This window comes from Periplaneta americana, chromosome 12, assembly GCF_040183065.1.
Source record: "Periplaneta americana isolate PAMFEO1 chromosome 12, P.americana_PAMFEO1_priV1, whole genome shotgun sequence".
Lineage (NCBI taxonomy): Eukaryota > Metazoa > Arthropoda > Insecta > Blattodea > Blattidae > Periplaneta > Periplaneta americana.
This window is the reverse complement of record NC_091128.1, coordinates 156302744-156311337: the sequence shown is the minus strand read 5'-3', so window position 1 is coordinate 156311337 and position 8594 is coordinate 156302744. Positions and strand designations below refer to the sequence as shown.

Sequence of the window (8594 nt, the reverse complement as noted above, 5' to 3'; positions counted from 1 at the left end):
ATAAAGTTATTGCTCAAACCTATGCTGCAGCGGATGTAATGGCGGAAGAACAAAATGATTTACATGCAAAATTTCGCAGCCACTGTAAGTCAGCGATTCTTATTGTTAAACTTCATCTTGACTCAGTCTGCCAATTTTATGAAACAAGTAAAAGTTAACTAATCTTGCTGGATTTTCGAGTTTTTTCTCTAAATCATCAAAGTTGCAATGTTTATTTGAATCAATACTGGATAATGAAGATTGTGAATGGGACCACGAAATGTCGTTTGTGCACGAGGGCTGTTAAGTTTACTCCGCTCCGTCCATTCATCTTCATGAAGGATTTTGATTTTATTTTCTGCTAATATTATTTGTTGCAATATTACCACACTTTGATATTCTGTTTCAAAAAGCAACAGATGTTGCTTTCTGTAAAACAAAAATTCATAATTTCGAGGAGTACAAGCAAGGGCTGAGAAATTACTTTCAGAATTTTGGGAACGAATGGATGATTTTGCTGCTGAAAATTATTCTCAATCTGAAAGATCACAGCTAGATGCAATCCCTGGAGAGGATAAGAAAACTGTGCATAGGCGATTGTTCAGTGAAATTCTGCACGTTATCGGAATTGATATTATTCAAAAGTTTTCTGAAAATTCCAAATTGAAACTTTTAAGTGTGCTTGATCATACACAATTTACCACCTTTGCAAATTCGCTCCCTGAAGAAATAATGTTAAATCTAAAAGTAAACTATGAAGCTTATTTCGGTTTACTGTATTGTGGCGCCGTGCTAGAAGATTCTGGTCGCGTCTGGTTGCGCGCGCATCTAGCGAGAAGGAAGGCGCGGGAAACGGAAACTCGAGCTACGGTAGGCGCTGTGGCGCGGCACGGAGCGAGGGGGAAAGAACTGCGGAGAACTACGGCGCGGAGTGGAGAGAGCAGGGGGATCATCTAGAAACGTATCCCTCTCGAAGATTCAGAAAGCCACGCGAATCGAAGAGTCCAGATGTTACGGTTTAATAAATAAAAGCGAGAAGCAGTCTTGAGTCATTCAGTAGTTCACTAGCCTTCAAGTCTTGGACAGCAGCGAGCAAGGTGGACCTGAGTTCGACGTGCAGTGAACTTGAGTCAAGGCAAGCGAATTGTGAACTGAGAACTGACAGTTTTGTTCTGCACTTAGTGCTTTGTTAACATTAATTGAAATTAGGAGTACATTGTTGTTCTTCTCAATAATACACGTGTATTGTCATTGTCATCGTGTGGAGTGCAATAACGACTATTATGTTGCTGTGTTGAGTGGAATAACCATTGTTGTAGGGTGAATTATAAAGAATTAAAGTGACATTGTTGACGGGTGTGTGGTGGCAAAGTAAGAATAAAAAAGTTACAGTATTATCAATAGTGTAGCCGGTCTCGTTCTGAGGACTTTCGTCTTGCGTGTTTCATGTAAACACGGCCAGGCTTCGGCTCGGTAAATATCCTTATAACTTATGCTACAAGGAAATTATAAAGAAAATTTGAAAATTCAACTCAAACGTTCATCAATGAGCGGCTATTTCCAGGAACGCAACTCCCACATATAACGAAAGCAGACTGCTATATTTTAATCATTTAAAAAATCGCATCCCCATGTCAAAATGTCACGCGACGCCACTGTCAAATATTATTATATTATCAATATTAAAAGGATTTTGTGAAACGGAAATTTGACTTTGACAGACAGACAGACAGACAGATGGGGTGATATCGGACTTTTTATGTTTCAGTGTTGGTAGCAGCCTACTGTTTGATGTAAATTTCTTCTTCTTTCGCAGGGTATTTAGTATATCAAAGAGTTTGTAATACAAACTCTTTTTTGGTATTTATTTATTTAACCTGGTAGAGATAAAGCCGTCAGACCTTCTCTGCCCATCTACCAGGAGATTCCAACTATAATATAAAGAATAAAATTACATACAATTAGTATTAAGGTTGACTGTTGAATTAATTATTAATTATTTTCTTCGATGTGAGAACACACGTGACACAGAATATCCATTGTTGAGCGGCAAAACTAAATCTGTGCACTCGCAACTCTATTTATTTGTCTATGCTCGCAACCATTGTCGATTATCACATGAACAATGTGGGATAATGGCGCTGTTTAAATTAAATTGACGACGAGGGAAACCAGAAGAAAGGAGGAAAGTTGAAAGACCCCAAAAGAAATTGCTAGATGATATGGAAGAATATATAAAAAAGCTGGAGACCAGAGGCGGTAAAATAACGCAAATGATTGAGTTGAATGACATGCTTTACAAAGGAAAGCCAAGAATCTTCAAGAGCTGTTGCAGCACAGAGTCGTAGTAGTTGGGAAGAAGTTCAAACAAAGAAATACGTACTTACTTACTGGCTTTTAAGGAACCCGGAGGTTCATTGCCGCCCTCACATGAGCCCGCCATTGGTCCCTATCCTGAGCAAGATTAATCCAGTCTCTACCATCATATCCTATCTCCCTCAAATCCATTTTAATATTATCTTCCCATCTACGTCTCTGCCTCCCCAAAGATCTTTTTCCCTCCGGCCTCCCAACTAACACTCTATATGCATTTCTGGATTCGCCCATACATACTACATGCCCTGCCCATCTCAAACGTCTGGATTTAATGTTCCTAATTATGTCAGGTGAAGAATACAATGCGTGCAGTTCTGCGTTGTGTAACTTTCTCCATTCGCCTGTAATTTCATCCCTCTTAGCCCCAAATATTTTCCTAAAAACCTTATTCTCAAACACCCTTAATCTCTGTTTCTCTCTCAAAGTGAGAGTCCAAGTTTCACAACCATACAGAACAACCGGTAATATAACTGTTTTATAAATTCTAACTTTCAGATTTTTTGACAGCAGACTAGATGACAAAAGCTTCTCAACCGAATAATAACAGGCATTTCCCACATTTATTCTGCGTTTAATTTCCTCCCGGGTGTCATTTATATTTGTTACTGTTGCTCCAAGATATTTGAATTTTTCCACCTCTTCGAAAGAAAAATCTCCAATTTTTATAGTTTCATTTCGTACAATATTCTGGTCACGAGACAATCATATACTTTGTCTTTTCGGGATTTACTTCCAACCCAATCGCTTTACTTGCGTCAACAAGAATTTCCGCGTTTTCCCTAATCGTTTGTGGATTTTCTCCTAACATATTCACGTCATCCTCAATAAAGAAATAACATTGCTTAAATATGTTACGTAACTATAGAAGTTTTGTAGTTTATTCCATTATAGTTGTAGTCAATATAGTAACCAGCACCCAGTTCCAAAACAACGGCACTTTCGGCTGGGTAAAAAAAAAAATAATTTAAATCTGTCACTTTGCCACAGCCTGGGCTGTACGAAGTTTGCACAAACTTTCATGAATGTTCCTAATTATGTCAGGTGAAGAATACAATGCGTGCAGTTCTGCGTTCAGTAACTTTCTCCATTCTTCTGTAACTTTATCCCTTTTAGTCCCAAATATTTTCCTATTTTCCACCTTATTCTCAAATATCCACGGACTCTGCTTAAGAGTTAAATCCAAGAGTCTTAAATCAGGAGAACAGCGCTCGTAGTGAGTCTAGATTAAACTATAAACCGTCTTTGGTTACCGCTGGTTTGATGATTAAAATCGTTGAATATTCCAAGTTGCAATATTTAAAGATTATATATTGGCGACACTGTCTCAGAATTTTTCATGGTTTGTTTTTTTAATGATAAAATAGGCGGAAATTCAAGAATTAAAAATGCCGTTTATGAAAGGTAGAGCTCCAATTCGGAGAACACTGAAATATTTAGAGGCAGGCGCCCTTGTATTAAAGGAAAGAGTTAAAATTTTTTGTATTAATTATAATATGAGTGGTAAACACCATGAAGGAGCTAGGTACGTTGTTTCAATTTTAAGGTTATGCTTTAGTTGGGCCAGTTGAAGTGTACAGGGAAAGAACTAGGTTTGGTCACTTTTCTCCAAAAATGAGTTATGCGTGTTGTGTGGTGTAGGATTCCATATGTTACAATCATCATGTTGTTCAGGGCTTTACCTAAACATTTTATGTTGGGTAACCAGTCACGTAAAAATTTCGTTCGTCCCCATAGCCGAACTACGCAAGCGCAGTTAAAAAAATCAGAATCTTTTTTTCACGCAAGTAAAAATTTTTACCCTTCACAGTCGAGCAGATGAATGCTTTTATCAAGTCCTGTGTATGTCCATATATTGCTAGTGCGGCCGTTCTTCCTTTACCGATATATATTTTCTGTTCTGGCACGTACCCCAAATACAGTACAAGAATCCTGACGTCCAGGTGCTAACACTGAAGAACATGACACCATCCCCATTCATCACATGTTTTTTTTTGGTACGTAGCTCTAAATTTTATTAATTTTAATTTAAATATTGTGTAATAATTGTGAATTTTATTTCAGTGATTAAACCTGCTTGAACCAAATAGGCTTATATGAAGGCCTGAAGGTATAATCACATTTTTCCGGAGTTTGTGGGGTTTTGCTTTTACAGATACATATTGAGCGCATTGTTTATAATTATAGGGAACGAGAAACTTATTTGTTGGACCAGTTACTCTTCAATCCTGGTATTAGATTCAACAGTTTGGTTCCTCTTTACTGGTATGCCTTGATAATTGTATTGTGTTGTATTGTATTCATTTACATTCCATGGTATTCGTACATCACAGCTGGAATATGGAACATGTTAAAAAATCTTAATAGTACTGCAAAGTCTTAATTTATAGTCACAGTCTAGTTGAAATATATACAGAAGAGTTTTACAATATAGTCTACTAGTACAACACATATTTAATACAACACAGAAATATCCATGAAGCGTTGTTGAATGTTATAAATTCACCTACAGAATAGAAGGCGTGAGAAATTAGGTACTTCTTTAATTTGGCCCTAAATAATCTTATGTTTTGAGTTTTATTTTTTTATATCCGTAGGGAGGCTGTTAAAAATTTTTACTGCCATATAACGCACTCCTTTTTGGTAACACAATAGACTTGCCTAATGCACCTCTGTACTTGAGGTTGGCCATAGTGTCTACTGTCACACAGTACACGAGGGTAGGCCACCAAAGGGGAACACAGTAGGTAGAACTTAAAATGAGAGGGATACAATCTGGCATTGGAACTTGAATCCGGTGCGGCTTTGTGGATAAAGCGTCAGCACGTAAAGCTGGAAACCCAGGTTCGAGTCCCAGTGTCGGACAGAATTTTTCTCTATTCTACTGATTCTTCACCATATGGAAATGCAGAATTAGTGCACTGAAAGTCCATATGCTCTTCGGTACATCATAGTTAAAAAAAAAAAAAAAGTAGCCACAGTCCTTAATCTACCTCAGAGTGATTTGCATGGGTTACCGTCCACAGTGTTTACTGTTTCTTGCGGTGACACAATGTAAGTTCGTTCTGTTGGTGTTCTTGTATCAACTTTTGTGAGGATGGCTGTTGAGAAAATAATACAAAATGGAGATTTATGCAATTTAAATAAAAATTCTCTGTATTACTTAATGATAACCTAGGTCTATGCACTGTGTTTCAAAAGTAACTCGCAATTGCAATTAAATTGAATGAGAAGGTTTTGGACTTTATGTTACTCTTGAGAAATCCTAAATATATACTGCATCCAGTTAATACGAAACCTGTTCCTGTAAATTGGCATATTGCTCTCTCACATGCCTTCTGCAATATAAAATAGTATTTCACCAACATATGCCTGTGACTGAGTTTGATATTCAGGGCAAGAATAAAGTTAGATAGATCTACGATCAATTATATGTCCAGTAAAACCCCATTTTAATGTTTCTGTTTTTAAGGAATTTCCGTTTTTAAAGAATGTGTTCAGTGTCGTTTGTTTTTGCTGCATATTTTATCATCATCATCATCATCATCATCATCATCATCATCATCATCATCATCATCATCATCGTTATTACGAACCATTTTGAAACATTTGAGGAAAACAAGTTATAATATACGTTGAAGCTATAACAACATACACTTCCCACTATCTATGAACACATGATTCTGAACTGTGATTCTTACTTATGTTATAGTACGTAAATCACTGTTATCCCAGTAACAACACAGTTTCCACGAAAATGGCATTTAGAGTCTTACTTACTTCAGGTTTTTCTAATATTGAGTCTTCACTAAATTGTGATTGTAAAATTTCTTTATAAAAGTTCAGTTACACAACTTATCATTTTCGGTTGGACCAGTTTTTGGTTGACAGTGGTTCGCTTAATGGATATTTTGCTGCAAATGTATACAAATTTACAAAGTACAACTTTATTTGAGAGATATTCACTGCTTTTTTTCTGGTGGAACACGCCAGAACACCTGGCACCTTTCTGTTGTGTTTTTCATTATGAAAGGAGAGAAATGTGTTAATTTTCGTTTGAATTCCACTTAGACCTAGAAAGTCTTAAAGTTGGGCGAAAAGGAGGTTAAAAGCGATACTGGATAGTAATCATCTCCCTGTCTGTTACAGACTTCCACCACCTTTTTCTCCAGAAGGAAAGCACTGGATACACTTATTGATTTTTTTTTTTAACGGCAATGTCAGATATAAGTGCATATAATATAGGTCCATCAATGTATAATAGTTTAATACAGTTACTGTTTCTTTCTCAAGCCTTGGTTGAGATATTTGACTTCATACCCTTTGCAGACTCAGGAGAGAGGATGCTAATTGATATTGACAGCAAAACCCAGGAAGAGGTGCACAGCCACGTGAAGAAAGTTATCTGCAAACCAGAGTAAGTAAATGTTTGCTTTGTCTGCACTGATATTGTTTATGAACAGTGTGCCTCCTTCTCTTACAACTGTTATCGTTTTTCAGCCACTTTTGCGATTAAAGTTGAAAGTGTATGCATATGTTTCTATGGTAACTTAGACGAAGGCAAGTGGTAGGCATTTGACGAACTACACTGATTCTACCACTGTTTGACTTTCAGTAATGAGGGTTGGCACCATGCATTACAGGCATAGTGTTTGGTTCAAGTTTGCCGAGTCTCTGTAGAATCGAAGTTCGCTTTGAGGAAGCAGATATGTCATGTTCGTTATAACTCGTCCCTTCAAGTTCGTTGACCTTCCCTTCCCACTTTTCCTTTGTGCTTTAAGTGCGAAAGGATTTAGAACAAATCTTGTAAAGTTTTATATAGTTGTCACTACTTACTTATGGCTTTTAGAGAACCCAGAGGTTCATCCCTGTCCTGAGCAAGGTTAATCCAGTCCCTTCCATCATATCCCATCTTCCTCAAATCCATTTTAACATTATCCTCCCATCTACGTCTCAACCTCCACAAAGATCTTTCTCCCTCCGGCCTCCCAACTAACACTCTATATGCATTTCTGGATTCACCCATACGTGCTACATGGCCTGCCCATCTCAAACGTCTGGATTTAACGTTCGTAATTATGTCAGGTGAAGAATACAATGCGTGCAGTTCTGGGTTATGTAACTTTTTCCATTCTATTGTAATTTCATCCTTCTTAGACCCAAATATTTTCCTAAGCATCTTATTCTCAAACACCCTAATCTCTGTTCTTCTCTCAAAGTGAGAGTCCAAGTTTCACAACCATAAAGAACAACCGGTAATATAACTGTTTTATAAATTGTGCCTTTCAGCTGGTGCTCCAAGGTATTTCAATTTTTCCACTTCTTCAAAGGATAAATTTCCAGTTTTTATATTTCCATTTCGTACTATGTTCTGGTCATGAGACATAATCATATACTGGGTTACTACTATTGCTACTACAGGGATTAATAGTCAATAATACGTGTTAGGATTTTGGAAATTAATTATTTAATGGACAGCTACTTTATTTCCAGCTTCATTTGAGGAAATGTAACGTCAAGGGGAAAAATTACTTTGTATCTAGAAAACAGGAAAATGTCAGGGAATTTTAAAAATGGACTAGGGTGGACATTCTGTATAATAAAATTATTGGTTTTAATTGCCTTGAATTTCATCTCAATTTTTGAGAATGTGTTAATGTGTGCAGTTGGGTGTCCGTATACTGAATGGTACTGTACCTTTAGACCCGTTAGTCACGTCACTATGTAACCACATATTGTTGTGATTTCTGTTTAGTGACATCTTGGCTGCTGAGCTGAAAGCAGTGCAGAAGAAAGACAACCCTGCTAATTTTGGCTTCGGATGTGACCGGCAGTGCATATGTGAAGTGTTAGGATAGGTTCCCTGCCCGGGATTGGTTCCTTTACCGAAGAATATGAGAGGAAAATACACTTTTCCAAGGGAATAACCGGCTAGTCAGTTTCAGTTCTATTCTAGAAACATATATACATTCTTTTAATAAATTATACTTTCTGTTTGTAATCTGTGACGTTCATTCTCTCTGTACCAGTGTGTCACGATCCATCAACATTATCCCTGTATATAACAAGTTCTAAGGTCTCCGATTTTTTTTTCTGACAAACTTGCCGTAAAAATTTGAAACTTCTGTCACTTCTCAACGTCATCGCCCTGCAAACGTAGGAAATTTTCACAGTGTCACTGCCATGTTACCATGGCCACTGTGAATGCTTCTGTTTCGACCACTGGAAAATCGCTCGTGCAA

At 37.2% G+C, this 8594-nt stretch overlaps 1 pseudogene; it reads left to right on the top strand.

Moving 5' to 3' along the window:
- The first annotated feature begins 3678 nt into the window (after nucleotides 1–3678).
- Nucleotides 3679–8353, top strand: LOC138709989 (small ribosomal subunit protein mS25-like; annotated as a pseudogene).
- Nucleotides 8354–8594: the final 241 nt, after the last annotated feature.